General features: G+C 34.1%; 1 long non-coding RNA gene across 1 annotated transcript; it reads right to left on the bottom strand.

Moving 5' to 3' along the window:
- Positions 1–2,939: 2,939 nt before the first annotated feature.
- LOC124079608 (uncharacterized) lies at positions 2,940–22,078 on the bottom strand. Its single transcript, XR_006847411.2, has 3 exons — positions 21,885–22,078; positions 12,489–12,641; positions 2,940–3,761 (listed from the first exon to the last, which is right to left on the bottom strand). It is a non-coding gene; the product is annotated as an uncharacterized LOC124079608 (long non-coding RNA).
- Positions 22,079–23,322: the final 1,244 nt, after the last annotated feature.

The following is a 23,322-nucleotide window of genomic DNA, read 5'->3' as shown; positions in this document are numbered from 1 at the left end:
CACTATACAAAGTCTAATCTGGGACAGAAAAGATCCATTCTTTATAGGACATATCAGGGCACATACAGGATTGCCTGGAGCCCTTAGTTTGGGCAATGATTTAGCAGATAAAACTACACATGACATACATATTTTCTCTACACTAGAAGAAGCTATAAATTTTCATAAAAAGTTCCATGTCAATGCTAATACTTTACAAAAGCGTTTTAAAATAACTAAGGAAAAAGCTAGACAAATAATAAAACAATGTCAAAATTGTGTGACCTTTTTACCACAAGTTAATCTTGGAGTCAATCCTAGAGGATTGATACCTAACCATATTTGGCAGATGGACGTCACACACTTGCCAGAATTTGGAAAATTAAAATATTTGCATGTTACAGTTGATACTTCTTCTGGATTTTTGATGGGCTCCCTTCATGCCGGAGAAAAAACTAAAGATGTTATAGCTCATTGCTTACAAAATTTTGCCACTGTGGGTGTTCCAAAACAGTTAAAAACAGATAATGCCCCTGGTTATACTTCTACCTCTTTTAAACAATTTTGCTCAACATTTGGCATTACTCATATAACAGGAATCCCATACAATCCACAGGGACAAGGCATAGTTGAAAGAGCTCATCAAACTATTAAAATGTACTTATTAAAGCAAAAAGAAGGAATTGGGAAGGGGTATATATTCCCTAAAGATAAACTTAAAATAACCCTTTTTACTCTAAACTTTTTAAATTTGGATTCATCAGGACTTAGTGCTGCGGAAAGGCATATGTGTCCAAAAAATGTACATAAGCCCAAGGTACTTTGGAAGGATATTCTAACAGGACAATGGAAAGGTCCTGACCCAGTAATTGTCTGGAGTCGGGGGTCTGTTTGTGTGTTTCCACAGGGAGAACAGCAGCCGATTTGGATTCCAGAGAGATTAACCAAGATCCTGACCCAGTGATTGTCTGGAGTCAGGGGTCTGTTTATTTGTTTCCACAGGGAGAACAGCAGCCGATTTGGATTCCAGAAAGATTAACTAAAGCGATTTCTACAGACCAAAAAGAAGATGATTTGGCTCAAATCCATAACAACTGATATCCAAAACTCCAGTTTGGCTATTCTTACATCTGCAACAGAACCAGGATGCTTTTTTCCATATCTATTTTATTATTGCCCTTTGCCATATCATGAAGTTCTATTTTGTTTTTTGAGCTCATACAGACCTAGGTTAATGTTTTGCTGATCAGTTCTATTTTTTGACTATAGAGTTTTTAAACATTGCAATGGAGATTTCACCTGTAAAAAGTTATAAGGCCTTTACTATAATGTTATGTGTTGTATGTATTATATTATGTGTGCACACTTGTGTTTTGTGTTATATGTTTGAATGTATGTATGTCCATATATCATATAAGATGAGCGCTCATGATAAAATGGATCCAAATATTTTTTTTTTCACGTGATTTATATGGTTTAATTTAAATTGGGTAAACAACTGTTGAGGATTGTTTTAATATGTAAACAAAAAAGAAGGTTAACAGATCTGTTTGTTTACTTTCACCTTTCTTTTCATTATATTTAATAATTCTCTTAAAGATAATATAAATTGTTAAGAAAATTGTTTTCTTTTAGTGCCTTCTGTAATGTTACATAATTTTTTCTTTAGCCATTATTGCCAGAATTCCTATCTTCATCCCAGTGCTGGTGAAGTCAAAGATAAAACCAATCTACAGCTTCTACAATAGCCATCACTGAACTGCTTGCAGAACTTGCCTGGACACATTGTGAGCTCACCTGTATGCATTGTGAACTATCTGTTGGTACAGCGAATTGTGGTAGTGCTGGAGTATTTTTGCTGATGGTGTCACCGGGGGTACAATTTTTCAAAGGAGCCCTCAATTGGCTTAATGTCATGGCATTTTGCATCCTCCTCTACTAGTGATGGTCTAAAATTTGGGAGCCAACAGAGGTGAGGAAAAGAACCTCACCCCCCCACAGGTGCAAAGGCCTATCCACAAGTATGGCTGTATGCTGGACCGGTAGTCAGTGACGGGTATGATCCAATTGCAGTGGTACCAACCTAAGACAGGAGGCTGACACCTAGAGGTCAGTTCATCCGATGACGGGTAAGGACCATATGTTGAATTGGACTGCCTAACAGGCACGGTCCCTAAGCCACATGCTTGTTGTTTAAACAGAGAGGGGGAGATGTTGAGAGCCACAGCCAAAGGGGCCCCAGCAAACTTCCAGCTGCCAGCAAACTTCCAGCTGCTGGCTGATGATTGGCTCACAGCGGCCCCAGCAACATCTAGCTGATTGGCTCCTTGGCCCCAGCAACATCTAGCTGATTGGCTCCTCTGCGGTGATGCTCATTGGGCTGTTTCCCTGCCCTTTCAGACCACGGAGCTGCTCATTGGGGGACTTTTTTGGCTCCGCCCACGTGACCCAGCCAATCAGCCTCAAGAGCAGGAGGATTGTGGGAGGTGGAGAGAAGCTTGTGGGGGGAGAGAGAGGCTTGTGGAAAGCCGGTGGTGGCAGTTGAGGCTCTGAGGGTTTTTCCTGAGAGGCTATTTTGTTTGGCGTGTGTGGTTCTAAAAATAAAGTTAGTTTCTTTTGACAAGTGGCTCCTGATTGTGCCCAGCCAGACTGCGGCAGCTCCCTATTTACCTCTCTTATTGTTTCTCTTAATTTATTTTTTTTATTGGTTGTTCAAAACATTATAAAGCTCTTGACATATCATATTTCATACATTAGATTCAAGTTGGTTATGAACTCCCAATTTTACCCCAAATACAGATTGCAGAATCACATCGGTTACACATCCACATTTTTACATAATGCCCTATTAGTAACTGTTGTATTCTGCTACCTTTCCTATCCTCTACTATCCCCCCTCCCTCCCCTCCCATCTTCTCTCTCTACCCCATCCACTGTAATTCATTTCTCTCCTTGTTTATTTTCCCATTCCCCTCACAACCTCTTATATGTAATTTTGTATAACAATGAGGGTCTCCCTCCATTACCATGCAATTTCCCTTTTCTCTCCCTTTCCCTCCCACCTCTCATCTCTGTTTAATGTTAATCTTCTTCTCATGCTCTTCATCCCTACTCTGTTCTTAGTTACTCTCCTTATATCAAAGAAGACATTTGGCATTTGTTTTTTTAGGGATTGGCTAGCTTCACTAAGCATAATCTGCTCTAGTGCCATCCATTTCCCTGCAAATTCTATGATTTTGTCATTTTTTAGTGCTGCGTAATACTCCATGGTGTAAAAATGCCACATTTTTTTTATCCATTCATCTATTGAAGGGCATCTGGGTTGGTTCCACAGTCTAGCAATTGTGAATTGTGTTGCTATGAACATCGATGTAGCAGTATCCCTGTAGTATGCTCTTTTAAGGTCTTAAGGGAATAGTCCAAGAAGGGCAATAGCTGGGTCAAATGGTGGTTCCATTCCCAGCATTCCCAGGAATCTCCATACTGCTTTCCAAATTGGCCGCACCAGTTTGCAGTCCCACCAGCAATGTACAAGAGTACCCTTTTCCCCACATCCTCTCCAGTACTCCCCGGGGACCAATGAAGGCTACAGGATAGCACACAGACCTGAGGTCTTGCCTCCTCCTGCTGCCAAGAGGATACCTTGACACCAACTGAGAATAAAGGCAGGTGGGTCCCATAAGAGAAATAGTTTGAGAAGAACTTCATCTTGATTGCTCCTTGTTTTAAACCAGACAAGATCATTGACTTTGAATCACAATGTTTTTTCTCTTTCTTTCCTGCTGTGAGAACAAAAGCTTAGATCAAGATGAAATCAAAAAAGACATTTTTACATTACATATATACTCAAGGAACTAAAAATAATTGTTTTATTTTATTATTTTATTTCATTCTCCACTTCCCTCCCTCCAATAGGACTGTTGATAATCTTGGTGAGACTGAGGAAAACAATCCCTTTTACATTGAATACATTTATGTGTCCCCTGTTGTTTTTCTCATACTCCAGGACTTTTATTATATTAAAAATCACAATTGCTAAAAAAAAAAAAAAAAGACAACTTTGTGACCTTTGGCGAACTTTGAGAACATTGGTGAGATATATAGTATATATTACATAATACTAAGTAAATATTTTCAATATTAATAAGTGGGCTAGTAGTATATGGTTATGTTAAAATGTTCTTATCTTCAGTAATGCATAATTAGGGACTTAAGGTGGTTGCCCTCACCAGTTCTCAGTTTCCTCATGTGACTCATGGGGAAGCTGTACAATTCCTCTGTCTTGGTCACCCTGAGGAAGAATTGCTCTGCATAACATCTATTTCTATATTTCCCAGTACTGACAGTGGAGAAATTATGTGCTACCACATTGTTATGTTTCTTGGTCCACTCCTTCTTTAGGGTCCTACTCTGACTCCTAGTACATCCTGGAAATATTTCCTGGGCTGAATCGGCCAGCCACGGACTAAGCACTTCACTATCCTGAGTCCCCAGGGGTTAAAGTCAGAGTGAACTACATCTGGCCATGGCTTTTGGGGGATTCTGAGAGCTAACTGCAGGGGTAAGACTCCACAGTATTCTACTGCTCTGGTGCTGATGATTGTTTTAGTCTTTTTTCAGGATCTGAGACACCCCCTCTAGTGACCAGAGTCTGCCAACGCTGGAAGTGGTTGGATGACATATCTAGTTATCCTCATCTGGAACTTCACCAGGACATTCCTCCAGTGACCTAGTTCCTCCAGCTACTTCCAACCCGTCCACAGTTACCACCTAGTAATCTATTTAAATTTTTAATTCACCAAATGGATTAATCCACTAATGAAGTCGATTAGCTTTCATAAGTCAATCATCAATCATTTTACCTCTGAACATTCCTGCCTTGGGGATCATGCTTTCAAACCATGAACTTTTAGAGGAACATTTTCAGATCCAAACCATAATGGCAATGGCTTACTACCTTAATGAAACTCCATAGTTCAGGATCATTCCTATTTTCATCCTCCTTCTTTGAAGTCTGGATAACCATAGGAATAATACATTCTAAGAACTGTCTTTGCATGTTTGTCATTTATAGAATATTTAAATTTCACAAATAGATAGTAAAAATGGCAAGAAAAGAATGCAAGGATAGAAAGCAAATGGAAAACTGAAGATTCTTTATCATGTATGTTTTAGCCCCATTATAATTGCACAAATATTTATATGTAGCATCTCAGAGTTTGAACATTTGTAAAATGGAGATAGTAATAGTACATAATTTTTACAGTATTTGTGAATATGGAATGAGTTAATATATATTAACATTTGCCATGCTTTTTATCTACATGCCTGGCCTATGATAAACACTCTAAAATTGTTAATCATTATCCTGTCAGGTTTCAAAGTGGCATAGTTAGGATTTCATCTTAATATTATATGAGTGTTGGTGGCTCATTAATCTTCATGGATGTACACATGCCATTTTCTTTCTTCTTCCAAGACATGGTTGCTCCTCCTGCTTTTCATAGATTTTAAGTTGTTTCTCATTATTTGCTAGCATATCAGAAGTCTGTTTGGAAGATATAAGACAATTGCCTAAATTGCGGAAATAAAAATATGGATTTTCCCAAAAATAAATCTGAAAAACACTGGTGCTTGGTGGTGAAATAAAATATAAATTATTCATGTTATATCTAGAGTTGATGAGCTAGATGAGTATGATCAAAGTGAGTACAACAGCCTCAAAATCCAGAGTATAACAGGGTTTAATGAATTCTCAGTGAGGACAGTTTGAAATGTTGGTAATTCAGAAGTAAAGCATGTTTAGTAATATCTAATACTTATTTAGTGCTTACTATTTATCAGGTCCTGAGCTAAGTAGTTTATATACATTTTCTTATTTAATCCACACAATAATCCTACATAATGGCTAACATTTTCAGTTCTTATTTTGCAGATGAACTCATTGTAATTCAAAGAGATTCAATAACTAGAATAATGCTTTGTGCCACACCAGAAATTAAACACAAGGACTTACATTTTATGACTAAGATGCCTAATGATTACAGCTTTACAGCTTCTGAATCAAATATGCATCTATGTTGTTTTCAGAGATAAGAAAATTTACTCTGAAGCTACCCTTAGAGGGTATTACAGGGTATATACTTTGTATTTTATGATTTTCTTTGGAGATATTGATTTCCAGAAATGAAAATTCCATTAATAGCCAGAATAGACAGTACATAATGGTGTTGATATAGTGTTATTCAAAATTATAAAATTCTTTAAAATAAGATAAAAATCAAATCATGGGGGCACATTAGCCATTAACATAACATAGTTAGCAGAACAATTAAAGTGCTAGACACTAGCTGGTTTTTTACAAAATTTATTTCTTGTCTTCTACCAACATCTAGATTACATGTGCTGTGTCCTTTGCAATAAAGTGCCTATGTGAATGATTTCTAGCTAAAGACATGTAAGCAGAAATTAAATATGCCACTTACAGAACTAGCCCATAAAAGTGCCCCATTTATTATCCTCAATGCTCTTTTTCTTACTGCCAGCTGGTAGCAGAAGAGCAAAGTGACCCGGAAAGCAGTATATTGGACACAGGAGCCATAAGAGAGGAGCCTGAATCCCTGAATCACCACTTGAACAAGAGCCATCTGCAAATTGCTGAAATCCATTTTGGATATGTGTGGAAGATAAACTTCTACTGTATTGAGAAAATTACATTTTGGGATTCATCAATTACAGTAGGTAATGTTATCTGAAGTAATACAGAAATTGTCACTTTGAAGTAGGGTACAATTTAACAAAACTTTACAATATATGGAGTGGTTTAGTTGTTGGACAGTGGTTGGGCAGTTAAATCAATAATGCAGTGAGAACCATCTGGTACAGTGAGAAAACATTTGGTGAAAATTTCACCTGCAGTAACTTGAATGGCAGTGATAATGATGGGTTGACATTTATGGTCCACTTTTTGTAAGGTATTATTAGGAGATAAGATAGGGAAATAATTGGCTGATGTATAAGCAGAAATATTTAGCAAGTGGAGAAAATTCAGAAATTTAAGAAGTTAAAGGGATAGAAAATCAGAGTCATTCTAAGCACCAAACAGTAGTAGTTAAAAATGTAAAAATCATTGAATGAAAGGCTTAGTATGACTTCCCAGTTGAAAAACATAACTCAGTTTTGCAGCCAAGATTATGTTATGCTGTATTCCCACTGATTTCTTCAGAGGGAGTAAAGTTAGCCACATTAAGTTGAGAAATAAAGACACAGACACTGCTGTGCTATTAAATTTTTAACACATGGCTTTCAAAAAGGACATAAATAAAAAGCCATGATTTATAGTATTTGCTCATGTCTATGGTATAACTATTCCCACCACAGACAATTTCAAGCTATCAACATAATGTCAACTGGCTCCCAAAATGCCTGAAAATTTACCAATCAGAACTTGAAACCCAGTAGTGGCTAGTTACAGCACACCACAGGTATAGAACCAAGGATATATCATATCTAGCTAACTTGAAAACAACTTCAATGTGTTTAAAGACACTGGAACTACCTAAAATTAAATAGAAAATAAGCCTATTCAAATTTGGAGGAGTAATTACAAAACCAAAATATTATGGCTCCTGAATTATATGACCAAGAAGCAGGATCTAAAAACAATGAAGTACCTAAGGAAATCACAATCCCCAAAACCTATTTCAGGTAGAGAATAATGGCAGAGGAATAACCTTGAAGAAGGCATAGCTAGGAGACTTACCTACTAAAAATTAGGGAATTTGCTTCTCCCCAATCAAAATCAACTGTAATCAAGGAACACCTCTAATTACTGGGGGAGGGGCATTGTGAGACTCACATACCTTTCCAAAAGGCTATATCCTTGCTGTATGCTAGGATATTCCTACTTGTTCTCTTCCACTTTCCCTTTTTACATGGGAATGTTTTTCTAGTTTTCCTGTTCCACTACTACGATGGCATACTAGATGTTTATGGAAAGAGAGACTTGCATTAATTTATTTTGCTGCTATAAAAATTACAACAAATTTTGTGGCTTAAGACAACATAAACTTATTATCTTACCATTTTGGAGGCAGTGCAATACAAGTATCATCAAGTCAAAATCAAATTGTCAGCAGGGCTACATTTCTTTATGGTAATGCTAGCTAATAATTTATTTTCTTTCCCTTTCTAGCATCTAGAGGATTACAACTCACATTACTTGGATCATGGCCCCTTTGTCTGTTTTCAAATATAGCAATGTTGGTTGAGTCCTCACATTGCATCACCCTGACCTCATTTCATCATTACATCTCTTTCTCTCAGAGAACACTTCTGGCTCCTCTTCTATTCTCAATGACCATCATGATTACATTGGGTTCCCTCAGATAATCTATAATAATTATGTAAAAGTCAGCTAATCAGAAACATAATTTAATTTCTACAAACTTAATTTTCCATTACCATGTAACCTAATATATAAATTGGTTCTGGAGCTTAGTATAGGATGTCCCCGAAGAAGAAGGAGTAGAGACAGGGTGGAGTATTATTCTGTCTTCTAAAATGATAAACTTGTCATCCCAATTAATAGATTTTACAGATGAAGAGGAGCCATATGCAGACTTGACAATAGCTACTGCTCATCTCCTGATAATACTAGATTTTAATTAGATGCAATGACTGGATGAGATTTGGGGTATTCTCTTTTGGGAGTATTCTCAGCATAGGATATTTAATAACTAGAAGAGTGTTTCACAGTTTGAGTAGCTTCCCTCGAAACTCAACTTTTATTTTTGGGCATACAGTTAGAATATATTTCACATATATGACCAAGAAGCAGGTGTGACTATATGACTAAGTTCTTAAAAATAGAATGTGAGTGGAATTAAAATGTCCCTTTCAATCTTGGCCTTTAAGAAACACCATTCATTATCCAGTGTATCCTTTGTTCCCCCACTGATTGAAAAAAAAGAACATAATAATAACTTGGAAGACATCTCTAAAAATGGTGGTGCCATAAAATAGAAAAAGCATGCATTCCAAAGTATTATTTAAGGTAGAATTGCTCACAGGTGTGGAACAACCATTTTTAATTTTATGTGAATAAACAATCTTTTAATATTGTTTACAACTTTTGAAGTTTTGAGGCTCAAGTGTTATTGCTACTAGTAATACCTTGACTTAGTTACAAAGTAACACTGTGAATAGTTAAAATCAATATTATGCTGTAAAAGACCATGGAAGCAGTTGTTTTAAAATACTTTTAGAACCACTGACCTCTTCTTAACTTAATGATCTCATAAATGTAACAACTAAGAAAGAAATGTAAAGCATTTAGCCTAAGTATTATCTTCTCAAGGAAACTTTTATAAAGGTTTACTACTGCATATAATTAATTGTGTTCACTAGAAATATTCATTTCCTAAGAAAAAAACAATAAACAAAAACTTGAGTAGAGCATGTAGTAAATGGTAATTTCCTTCCCCATATACCATTATTATTCAGTTTCTCCTTCTCACTGGAAAATTCCCTGACCAAAACTGAATTAGGATTAAGAATTGTTTTCCTACTGTAAACATTTCCAATATTTCAATTTTCAACTTGAATCCCCTCATGGTAGACTTCTCTCCTCTTTGGTCTACTGCCCTGACTGATTCAGGGATTCAGTGCTGTTAACTCCATTGGTTACTCTCTTGACTCCTGCCCCCCATTCAGTACCACTGCTACTGCCTGGCGCAGGCCTCCACCTGGTCTCTTCTGACCTAAGTCTCTTGTTGACCTGAGCCTTCATGGGGCTTTCGAAGCAAACATTTACAACTCGGTCTTTCAGAGGCTCCCAAATATGGTCCAAATACATTCAAATTGCTTACAGCACATAATAGCTCTGTTATCTATTTCATCCTTATCCCTAATGTTTAATAAACAGATTATATTTTTAGAAGTTTCAGATTTACAACAATCTTAAGAAGATAGCACAAAGAGTCTCTGGGTGTCCCACACCTAGTTTATTCCTATGAATCACCTGAAGATGTATCCAGACTCCCTTAGGGTCCCAGAATAAGCAAATGTGACTCTTCTCTGGAGAGCCCTTCCACACAGAAGATCATTCAAGAATCCCACAAGAGAGAAAATTCTACTGGAATGAGCTTGAACTTAAAGAAAATTTCAAGATACAAGACAAATAAGTCATCATGCAGAAGTCAGCAATTTCAACAAATGGAGTGGCTAGCAGCCCAGACATTTGAGTTAATTGAGCAAGCTAAAAGAAACAACAAAATAACAGACTATAAAATTTGAAAAAGGACCAGACAGAATTTCTGGAAATGAACAAGTGCAATCACTAAATCTTGAGCATCATGGGAGTGCTTGAGTAACCCCAGTATTGATCCCCTACTCCATGGAGTGGGGACCACCTTGATGTGATGGCTGACACCCTAGGAATAGTACAGTAACATGGCTTTACAATTGGCTGTTTATTGAATCTCATTCTTCCTTCTGCCTTTGCCATTTCTTGGTATGCTGACTCTAACTTGGCATTTCATATTGACACAATTTTTAACACTCAAATCTGAATTAATAGAAATAGAAATTTACCCATGTTTTAGTCAAAATAGGAAAAATAGCACAATATCTCTAAAAACTAAAAAAAAAGGAATTGTTTTTAGCATACTGAATTGACAGATGAATTATACCACTATTTACCACATCTCAGATCAGTGTCTCAACATATAAAGCAACCAGCCAATTATTCTATCCAATAGGTATTCATCAAGCATCAGCCAAGCTGTTATTTTAGCTAGAAATTTTAAAAAAGCAATTTCTTCCTCATTATCCTTAATATTAGTGTTACGGCTATTCTTTCCAACGTTTTTTCCCCCTACATATAGCTATTTATAATGAGTATATAGGAAACTATGTAAAATATACTTACCTTTGAATTTTATTGCAACTTCTTGAGTTCTAGCAATAACATTTTAATTTAAATATCAACATTGTCATTTTCTCATTTCAACTTTTTCCAAGCATACTTAAAGCATGCCTCACTCAAATTATATAAGGGTTACAAGTACTTTATATTCATAAATTATGAATACAAACAATTTTATGCATGTATAGTTGAAAAGCATTAGAAAATTTACTTAGTTAATGTAGCCCTCTTAGAACTATAAGAGTTTTGAGTTTACATTAAGCTAGAATAATTTGAAGAGAAATAAAAATGTCAGTCAGCAGGTTTGTTTGAGCTACATGATGCCAAAAAAATGATTGATCTGATTTTATTCTTTGAATTGACAGTGCGGAGTTTTTACTATTGACTGAAACTAGCAGATGTTTTGGCATAATGTAGAGACAATTAAAGCATCCTGAACAGATGAAACCCCTATCTTATTTTCAAAGACATGTGAAAAGGATTTGACAACTTCATTTGGAAATCAATTATAATATTTAATGACTGCCACTCTTTGAAAAGTCTTCTTAGATCTATTCTAAGTCCTGCACTCTATGTGAAAACCTGATTTGTTCTTAGAGTTTCTAATAAAATTTGAGAATATATAATCTAGTCCTTATGTAAAATTCTTTGCATTACATTTCTCATATTCCATTATTTCCTTTAGGCACCCAACATGGATGCTAGGCTTATATATTAATTTCTTTGTTCATTTTATGTATATTTATCATCTAACTAGTCACAAGATGTTTCATGAAATGCTTAAATCCATAAATGTCTTCAACGTGTTTTAATATAATACAAAAGGTAACCCATGCTCATTTATATCTATAATTAATGTACAAAACTTGTTCATTAATCTTTATCATATTTGTTATTACTTATTCAGTATCTATGTTTCCTGCTGGGCTATGGTCTCAATGAATGCAACAACTGTGCATAGCATGTGGACAGCCTGAAATATGTATTTTCCATTGAATAAATGGTTTAATAAGTAAAATAGGTATAAATCATGCTGATTCCATATTGTATTTAACATTCTGAATTATCTTGAGCTGTGTTTTACATTTTGGATAAATGTTATTTAAGAAAGTTTTTCTACTTAAATTTTATATTGGAAGAAATGAAATATCAAATTCAGGTCATGAATAGGCAGTGAATCTAAAGTTTGAGTTGATCCTTGCTTTGCCATTTTACTAAAATGTAATTATATCAGAGGTTGAAGAACAGTTAATTTCAAATACTCAAATGACAATAGATTTACGAACATTGGCAATCTCACAGTGATGTGTACAAGATGTATTAGATTTGTATTAGATTACTTTGAATCTTATAGTACTTTCTGGTCATATACTTACATATAAAATTTTATAAAAAAATAACCAATAAAGAAAAATACAAATTTGAATTGTCATAGATAACTTTTAACACATTCTAATGTGAGAGATAAGCTAAGGAATTTTACATAAAATTCACATTGATACTTTTTTCACATTGCTACATATATGTATAAACTTTAAGAATTGCATTTCAGCCCTTTTTTACTTTCACAACATGAACTTACTTGTGCATGCAACATATGGTGGATCATATGGAGCTCTATAATACCCATCTTTGTATACACTCCTGGAGGAGCCTTCGTGATCAGAGGAACTGTGAGTTGGGCAAGGAGAGCACAGAAGACCTTATGAGGAAGATATGTAGAACTCATGGCTGGCTAAGCAAGAGAAAGTGAAAACAGGAACATGACAGTAAATAGACTGTTTAAATAAAATAGAAATATTTAGCCAAGAAAAAAAAGAATTGCATTTCAATAGCTACTTATAGATTATAATTAATAGATTAACATGAACTAATAAACTAATTATAATTCTTACATTTGTCTATAGTTTTTACTGGGTGAGTTGAAGAATTACACCAATCATAGACAATATTTTTTCAGCTGATACATTGGTTAAGTTACACATAAAATGCATAGGTACTTTAATGAGGTTGAGAAGGGAAGTGGAAATTTAAGTTTACTTCAACATTCATCTAACAAAATAGATTTGATTGTTGTACATAATGAGTAAGGAAGAATTCCTATTCTCAAATAACTTAATCCCATAGTAAGAAATGTGATGACTATAAACTATAACAATAATATAGAGTGTAGCATATGTCCTAGAAAAAGAAATAGGACAGTTGAGAAATCTAGAAAGGCTATATAATTTCCAATTAGGCTTTTAGGAGGAAGAGGTATTTGAAATTAGTCCGAAAAATGAATAGTGGATTAATTATTTTTAAAATATTTTTATCAGTTTTTGATGGATCTTTATTTTTTAAAATTTATTTATATGCAGAGCTGAGGATTAAACCCAGTGCCTTACACACACTAGACAACTGCTCTACCACTGAGCCACAACCCCAGTACAGTATTAACTATTTTTTAAAATAATGGCTCACTTTTATTTCAACCCTTTTGGCAAAGCTAAGACCTATCTTGACGACTATAAGGCATAGAATATAATTAAAACTTCCTTCTGTAATCATAAAGTAGCATTTTGGGGTTCCATGTTTAGTGTGTTAATATAGTAAAATGAGAAACAGAGGTTCATGTGGTTCTAGTAACACAGAGCAGAGGGCATATTAAAAAGATGAGCTAAGACTTTGAATAATGTTTTATTACTTGTAGCAGTTTCCTTGAAGGGAAGATGATGATTTTTAATTCTGGCCCTTTAAAATTCCTTTGGAATGTCCTTAACATATTGAAAACATCCAAATCTAAAGAGTGGTGTTTAGGTGAGATATCATAGGGAAAGCAGCATGCACCAATTCTACATGTGTATTAATCACATTTCATTTAAGGAGCTATGGAAAAATATGAATATATACCTCCTCCAAAAAGCCATGTTATTTTCCACACTATCCCACAATTTATTTTTAAAAAAGATCTGGTTAACTTTGATAACTATATCAAATATATAATCATTTTGCTAAACATTGCCACAGTGTAGTTAAAAACCAAGTCATAAGGATGTGCTATTTCCATAAAGAATTTTGCACATTTGGGCAATACTTGCCTACCAGACCAGTTGGGTTCTAGTGAGAGAGATGAACTAGGTTCCAGAGATGAACTAGGTTTCCAATATGCAAAAAAAAGGAGGAATCTGATCAGAAATGAAAAAGTAATCAACAGAGTAAAAATATTAATATATACAAATAACCAGAAGAGAAAGTTTGATCTGTTCAACATGGTAGTCATAGAAAAGCAATTTTACCTTAAAAATAAAGATTATTAGATTATTAGATTATTAAATTATTAAATGTATGTGAAATGAATCTTAGTCAAAGTAAGAGCTACATATATGGATATTTCAATTTAACTCTATGTGAATAAAATTGCTTTTAAAAGAGCAGTAGGGCTGGGGTAGAGCATTAGCTGAGCATGTGTGAGGCACTGGGTTTGATCCCAATACCACATAAAAATAAATAAAATAAAGGTATTGTGTCCATCTACAACTAAAAAAATATTTAAAATAAAATAAAAGAGTAGTAAATTTTCTTTTCAAAGTTATGATATAAAAATAATCTCATGGTGTACCTGTAAGAAATCCAGCAGAATTTGGGGGTAATATACATGTTTATACACTTTGGACTAATGTTTAAGATTAATGTAATGTTTTACGTTCTTTTATCCTGTTTGGCCAAGTGTTTCTCTTTAGGTTGGAGAAATTTCCACTGAAGAATGAGGCCATTTATTATCTTAACCATCATGATATCACCAATAAACAAAAGTTGAAATTATTAATAATGGGTCCCCTAATGAAAGAGTTCTCATTTCTTACTTCCTGTGTTAGATATAAAAGAAAATATGTCCAAGAAACCAGTTTCCATGTTGCTGGCATGTAAGAATAAATCATCTACATGGAGGTAAGGGAAGCAAAAATCCAGAACACCATCTTCATGAAGGTAAGGAAGAAGTTAAATTTCATGTTAAATTTAATTCAGAACTGTCAGAGATAGCTCTGACTGATCGGGTTATTAAAGCAGTAGAAAGAGGGAATGTCTAAATAGAAAACATTGCTCTCTGTTCAACAAAGTTCATCTTAGTATTTGGGGAAATTCATTACATGGAACTAGTCACTCAATGTTTTCATTAAGTGGTTAGAGGATTATAAGCCTTATGGTTAAAATATAATAAATTACCTATCTTAGAAATATTTATTTTAATTTATTAAAATTAAATATAGGAGAACAATTTTAAGCATGATAACAATGACCAGAGTATGTAGAGCTTAATCTTGCTCTACATGGCTCAAAGTGAACAGCATGAACACTGCCCTTGCTCTATAATTACAGGAATGTAAACATTGTACAACCTCATCTTCTTATCATGCTGAAAAGGACAATATCAATGTCAGCATAGCATTTAACTTTTTCAAGTACTTAGGGTTATAAGATTATTTCTATTTTTATAAGGCTTTATATCAAATACAGTATTACCTTATTATTTTATAATGACAATTGGTGAAAGTTTGTAGCCTATAATTTCTGACAGCCCAATGCACTAAAACAGCTTGTTTAGATTATTAAATGTATGTGAAATGAAATAAATCTTAACAGTTCAAGGAAATATTTTATATATGGGAGGGACTAGATATTTGTGTGTTGCAAGGTGACATTTTTAGAATTTCTTCTATGTTTTTAAACTTACTTTTTTCTTCCTATTATTTATCAAAGGCTTTTATATTTTTTAATAAATTCTTAAATATTTACATCACTACTATAATCAATTAACACAGCGGGGATCTTGCTGAAAAGACTTAGAAAATCTCATTTATCAATTCTCTTTAGCCCACATTAAGCCTCCAATATAACATCTATTGAAGTAATTTGCAAAATTAAAATAACATGCTTATAAATCTATATCCTGATTAACTTTAGAACAAAATCTATTAACTTCTCAATAGCACATTCGAACTTTTAAGTAATTCCATTACCTAAATTCATCTGTGTCAAAAAGTTTATGGCCATAACATGTTCTTTTGTTGGGTAACTTTAATATTAATCAATAACTTCATAATTCAGTTTGTTAGTCTATAAAAGTTATATACACATTTTGATTTCTTTGCATAGAATGAGAATATCAGTACCTTCATATATTCTCCACATCCTTTGCTCTCTCATCTCCTACCATCTGTCACTTACAAATTTACTTTCACACTTGAGAAGATTTTAAATCCTACATTTTGTTCTTCAACCACAATCATAATTTTCTTTGCCTTGCCTGTAAATTTACACAACATAAAAATAAACCCACTGCAAATAAAACACAATGCAAATGCTATGTGTAAATAATGTTTATTGACCAATCAAGTAGTGTGCTAAGATTATAATTTTTTCTTTTGAATTCAATGTATTGATCATTAGCTATTTGAAGTAAAATAATACATTAATAAAGACATATATACACAAACACACATATATGTATATTTGAAGATTATGTATATTAAATATTATATATTCAAGATTATATATAAATAAGATTACATGTATGTGTTTGTAGATATAATCTTACATTCCCCAAATTCTTAAAGTGTTATTTCATTTAATTTCCTACATACTTGGAATATGTCTGACTTGTGACAATGTTTTATTTTCTTCTGAAATTTTATAATTATTTTTATTTTTTATTGAGGAAAAATACAATTCCATTCCAAACATCTCTCATCAATTTCAGCCTTGTATATCTGACACATACTTGTTTCCTGTTCCTCAAGCCTGTTCTTTCTTCACTCTTCTCATCCCTAAAAGTAGAAACTCTGTTGTTCCAGTTCCTTGTGCCAAATACTTCACTGTCAATCTTGACTCATCTCTTTTACTCTCATATATATCCAATCCAGTCAAAGCTCCTGTCAGCCATACCTTGTAATCATATCACAAATCTGACTCCCTCTTGTCATTTCCATTGTTAAAATCCTATCCCAAATAATCATCATCTTTCCTCTGAATTATTATAATAGTCCCTTCACTGGTTTTCATTTTTCCATTCTTTATCCCTAACACTTTTTTTTACATAAAAAAGTGATCCCATCAAGTCATCCAATTGTCTTCTGTGTCACTCAGAGTCAAATGCAGTCTTTATTATAGCTTTAAGGTCCCCCATGATGTCTTATTAGGTCTCTACTTTCTTCTTGTTCAGTGCTTCCTGTTATTCTCCCCATTTCAGCTGCACAGTTCCCTTACATGTTCCTAAGACTGAAAGTTTCAGCCCAAGCTAATCCTGAGGAAGGAGAACTTTTCTACTTAATCTATAGAAAATAATAGTGACTACCATCTATCTTCACATCATGTTTTTTTTTTCCCAATCATATCTTTTCTAATAATGTGTGTACAGTGTGTGTGTGTGTGTGTGTGTATTCTAACATTTTTATCTTCTAACTCTAGAAATGTTCCTTGGAAGAGGATCTTTCCCTTAATCTGTGTGCATGCAAGTGCATCAACGTGCCTGTGTGTATACATACACACTATTGTTAATTTGGTGCCTATAGAAATAAGGTCAGTGCTCAAGAATATATATTGACTGAATTAATGGATTATTTTTATTGTGTGATTCTACCCTATGAATTATACTACTTTCCTGGTAGTGTTTCCTTTTTTCCACAAAGATACTTATCTAGAGTTCTTTGACCCCATGCTTCAAAAAACTGTATATTTTACTCTTAGTTCATGTATTAAAAGGGAATTTCATGGGGCTGGGGTTATGGCTCAGTGGCAGAGCACTTGCCTAGTATGTGCGAGGTACTGAGTTTGATTCTCAGCACCACATATAAATAAATAAAATAAAAAGGTCTATTGATAACCAAAAAAAATTAAAAAGGGAATTTCTCAATCTCCTTTTAAGTGACTCATTTGCTATTTTCTACATCTCATGCATTTTGTTTTGTTTTGTTTTATCCTCATTTTGCTTAAGTACAACCTAGAGTAAATTACCAGAAAACATGTTTTAGAAGCAAACTACTTGATTCATTTCATGTTGGAAAATAAATTTGTTTTCCTGGTTAAAGTATTCTTGATTCTAAATGTTTATATGAGAGTTTTTAAAACCCTGTTCCAAGATATCCTAGCATTCAGTATTGCCTATAAAAAGTAGCATATCTTCTTTTTGCCCTTAAAAGTATTAATTGGGTCTAGGGAAAGTTCAGTGGGAAAGCACTTGAATAACATGTGGGAGGTCCTGGGTTTGATTCCTAGCACACATAAATAAACAAGTAAATTCATTAATAATTAAGAAATTGTTAGTAACTTTTTAACATTTTTGTTATAAAGTCATGAGATATTTACATGTAAGTCTTTCCTTGTTTCTATTTTTATATTATTTTTTAGTTGTAGGTGGACATAATTTCTTTATTTTATTTTTATGTGGTGCTGAGGATCAAATCCAGTGCCTCATGCATGCTAGGCAAGTACTCTACCACTGAGCCACAACATTAGCCCCGTTTCTTTTTTCTTTTTCTTTTCTTTTCTTTCTTTTTTTTTTTTTTGATGTTAGTAATCAATAAGTCATTTTGTTGTGAAGATATTTTCTTTTTCTACTAAAGGGACATTTTTTTCTAGTACCTCCTCTCTAATTTTTTGACTTCCCTTTCTAGAGAAATTGTTATTAGCTATAGTAGCTCTTGATCAGATACTCTGTATTTTATATATATGTTTTATACAGTTGATTTTTTTAATGTTTTCTAGGACATACTCTCAACTTGACTTTTTTTGCATTTTGATAACATTTGGTTTTAAGAGAATTTTATTATTTCTTTAAAGGCACTAAAATACTAATAAATTGTTCTTTTCTGATTTTTCATATACATGGAGGATTAACTATTACTTATGTCATCCACTTTTATTTTGATTATGCTTACACATATTGTTAAAAGTAAAGATGTTTAGTGATGATGGCACAGAAATAACTCACTTTTATTTTTGAGAAGGCTGTCTTTAAGAGATGGTAACACCTTTTACAGAATCTAAAATGGCATAAAATGTTAGTGGTCATAGAACTTTCCTTGTCTGACTAATGTGTCTCTTATCCTGAATTACTTTGTGAAGCCACACAACTTCAGGGTCCCTCAGTGAGGAAAATTAGGTATTACTAGATGGTCAAGTCAAGGATATTTCCTTTCAGATATCATTATTATTCGTAGAACCATGTGTGATCTACCTCATTTAACATAGACATCAGCATCACTCAAAATTATTCAATGTTTAAGTGGGGAAAGGGGAAAAAGCAATATGTGTGAGAACTTTACACAGTATATGTGAACTGAATCAAGGGAATGTGTGAACTCTAGACTCTCTCCAAGAGGGAAATGGTACCCCATGATTGTGTACTGATTACAACCATATTTTTTTAACCAAAGTTTGTCTCTGTATTGTTGCAGTTTCTTGAATATCACAGTCATGTCTAGTAAGCTAGAGAGGCCAAATCTATTCTGCTTTTCACTATCTAGGGGATAGGGCTCCAGTAAATTGTCATGTAATGTTTTTGTGTCTGTTTCCTTTCTGAGTTCATAATTTGGCTGCATAGCAGCATGAAAAAGGCTGCTCTAACTGTAGTATGCATTTAGATCTTATGTGGTGAAATATAACACATTTTTTCTCTTGATATATTCTGGAATTTGTGTTATACATAGAAAAACTTTCACTAGGATGAGGAAAATAGACCTTTTATTGGTTTCTTTCAATATTTCATTATTTACATTTTTGGAATTTATTCTGGTATATGTCATAATGCAAATTTCAAAATTTCTAAAATATATTATTTCTTACTGCTTTAAATAGGCAACCTCATTTTATATGAAAATCCTACATGTATATAAATTTATTTTTATATACATATGCATAGATTTGGGCTTGGCTACTTGTGAAATAGTGCTATCCTATATAAAGAAGCCATGTACGAAGATATGGGAAAGTTAGTATTCCTGTGACTCTTAATATTTGGGTAACATTACACTTGGGCTTAAAATGGTTAGGAAAAGGGATAAGAGGAAAAAGTTGAGACCATGATCTGGAAGTTTTATAGTAAAGGCAGCTAATTAGCAATATAACTTACTATGGAGGGTCAGAGTACTGTCCCTGACTTACTATGTTGCCATATCATTTTTTAAAACTTTATAAGAGTTCTAACTATGCATTCAGCATAAAACCTACATTGAATTTCCTGAGCTAACAATATACCTTACAATACTGTCTTACAGTAATGGGCACTGGCAATGAGTCACAGCTTCCAGGACAGCCATGCACTCATGAACCATACAACAGAAACTCTACAGTTGTTCTGTGTTGCTAAGCTATGGTGTTCAGTAGGCTAGATGTATTAAATGCATTTTAGAATTACAATATTTTCAGTTTTCAATGTGTTTATTGGGATGTAACCCCATACGATGGGTGTAGCCATATACCCAATTTAATGTTTAACTCATAGAGCTTGTTAATGCAGTCTGTATACTTCAGCCTCCTATGTACAAAGCAGGTTAGAGAAGGTTAGATAGAAAATTTGGATGAGTGTATATGAAAGTTATTCATAACAATAAACATATTTTGCTTCTCACATCTTTCATTTTGGTGACAAACTTATGTATACCATAAAATAGACACACTATCAATTACTGTATCATTGTGAAGAAGATCAATTCCATTACCTCACAATCTAAAACCCAAGATGTCAAATAATTTATTGTTACATTTGGGAAAAAGAATTATATTTTCACAGTATCTATGAGTATGGGTTCTTCAGATCTACCATATATAAAAAGAAGATTTTAAACAGGTAAATAAACATGTGAGTACCTGATAAGACAGTTGTATAATCATATTTAGTCAGAGATAACTGATAAGCAGAAAATGCTCTATAGAAATCATGGTTCAAAGTGTAGAAGGAGAGAAATTATATAGTCATATATAATTTCATAAATTATAAAATCATTGTACAAAGAAAACCAAAGTAAATAAGGGGGTATTTTGAACAACTTCATGTCAATATACTCAATAGCTCAAATAAAATGTATGGATTACTTGAGGAAAAATCTTCACAAAACACATAAAATAGGGTTAGAACTTCTGAATAATCCTCTTGAATTCAACAATTAAGCTCTAACAAGATAAGTATAAACTAATATCTGTCATGATATAGTTTATTAGTGACACACACCAAAAAAATGCATCATAACTTATAAGGTATATCAAGGGAATGCAAAGTTGAGTTAATATTGGGAAATCAATAAATATAACCAAATGAGGAAAACCTTATTATCATCTCAGGAGATGCAGGAAAAAAAAAAAAAAAACATTTAATGATTCAACACCCATTCATGATAAAACTCTCAGCAAAACTTCTCAATCAGATGAAGGTTATATAGAACAACAAATATATTACAGCCAACATTTTATGTGTTGTCAATATGTCTATTGCCCTTCCTTTACATTTGGAAACATTTTGAGCATGTCTTCTTCATTATCAATTTTAACACTGTAGGTGAGATTTTAGTCAGGGCTTGTAACAAGAGAAAGAAATCAAAATAACTTGAATTGTGAAGAAAAAGTAAATTGTTTTTGTTAATATACAATGTGGTTGGAGAAGTAGATGGCAGAATGGAGCTGTGCAGTAAACCCTGCTCTCTCCACAACAAAGAAGAGAGATAGTGAAGGAATAGCTGACCTGAGAGGTGGGTGACAGAATAAATTCTGAAAGACCCAATATTTGACAGTCTGAGATTTGGAGAGACTTGAAGTTTGGTTACTGGAGCCAAACTCAGGCTACCATGGTGGAGTAGGGTTGGGGGGAAAGGAGAGAAAAGCACACAAACTCACCCACTTTTCAACAGCTTGAAAAAATGAGACTGAATTAAAATGTGACAGGAGAAGTCGGGTTTTTAAAGCAAATCAAGAAGTTTAAAACCAAATCTTGAATGGAAAGCCATACCTGATTCTGCAGCAATTCCTGGAGCCTGCAGCTGACTAGTAGTCCTTTAAATCAACATGACATCTTTCCACCTCCAGATAGCAACAGACAAAAACCAGAGGGAACACCCTGCAGTGAGATCTCTTAAACATCCTGTCTAGAAAGAACTTATACAGGGATAGCTACTAGCCAAAAGTTGCTGAAACCCCCTCCCCCTCCCCTTGAATAAGGGAAGTGGGCTGGAGTAACTCTGTCTCAGTAAGTGCTAGCTTAACCCAGCTCTGCAAAGCCTCTGCAGGAGCCCAGGAAGAAACTGAACACACAACTTTAATTCACAGCAGCAGGAAGCAAGAGCTCACATCCAAGCAAGGCAGTTTTGGTCCCTGGTAGAGGAAAGGAAAGGCATGCAGATTACTGCTACAGTTGGCAGAAGGCTCTCCAAGGCAGGAAGCTACCTATATCCCCAGAAGCATAGAGGGACATCCCCAGATTGAAGCTGCCACTGGCAGGAGGCCTATAATGGAGGGAAGTTGCCTGAGTCCAAGAAGCCTAATGGGATGGTGCCTGGATCATGATCATAGCTGGTGTGAGGTCATCAAAGTAGATAGCTTCCTAGGTCTAGGGCATGGGGAGAGAGATGTCACCCAGACTGATCCATGGCCACTGCTGGTAATTGTGATCACTCTTTATCTTGATTTGGCATTTGTTACACTAACAGCCAACATTGTCCTCAAACCCTTTGACTGTATTTCTTCTAATGGTTTAAAGCATTGATTAGAATTTTTTTTTTGTTTTCATAGCTCTGGTTTATTCTTGCTCCTCTTACCCCCTCTTCTCCCTCTTACATTATCTGTTACTGCCTCAAATCCCCCATCCATCTTTTTTTTTTCACTTTTAACTTGGGGTGAATTATTCTTTTCTATTTTTACTTTTACTTTTGTTAAATATTTTTCTCTCTTCTGCCCAATTTTTCTCTTCCCCCTTTCAATCCCTATAAAATGTTATAGCAATTTTATTATATTTAATAACTAATTTTTGACCTATTCCAGAACTTTATTACAAGTTTATACCTGGATTAGAGGAACTGTGGAGAAGAATATCAACAAGTTTTGCATTTTTCATAAGGTCGAATAGTACATCACTGCTCTGAAGTGATGATTGTAAATAGGGTTCAGTAGCTTCTTGCACTGTATTGCTGATGCTGAGAATGGTAGAGGCCACACAATAAGTTAAAGTATCAGTAATCAGATATTTCTTAAGAGAAATAAGCTCATAAAAGAGTCCCTTGCATAAAAGAATAAATGATAATCGTCCCAATATATGGGTAGACATACAAGCAATATGAAAAATCAAGGGAATAAACCACCCCAAATAGCCTATAACACTTCAACAACTGATTCCATAAACACCAGAATGAAATAAATGTCAGAGAAAGAATTTCAAGTTCATAGTTAAAATG

The sequence above is a fragment of the Marmota monax genome, unplaced genomic scaffold, assembly GCF_021218885.2.
Source record: "Marmota monax isolate L192 unplaced genomic scaffold, Marmota_monax_Labrador192_F-V1.1 WCK01_AAM20220418_F8-fsc00075, whole genome shotgun sequence".
Lineage (NCBI taxonomy): Eukaryota > Metazoa > Chordata > Mammalia > Rodentia > Sciuridae > Marmota > Marmota monax.
This window is presented reverse-complemented; position numbering and strand designations above follow the sequence as displayed.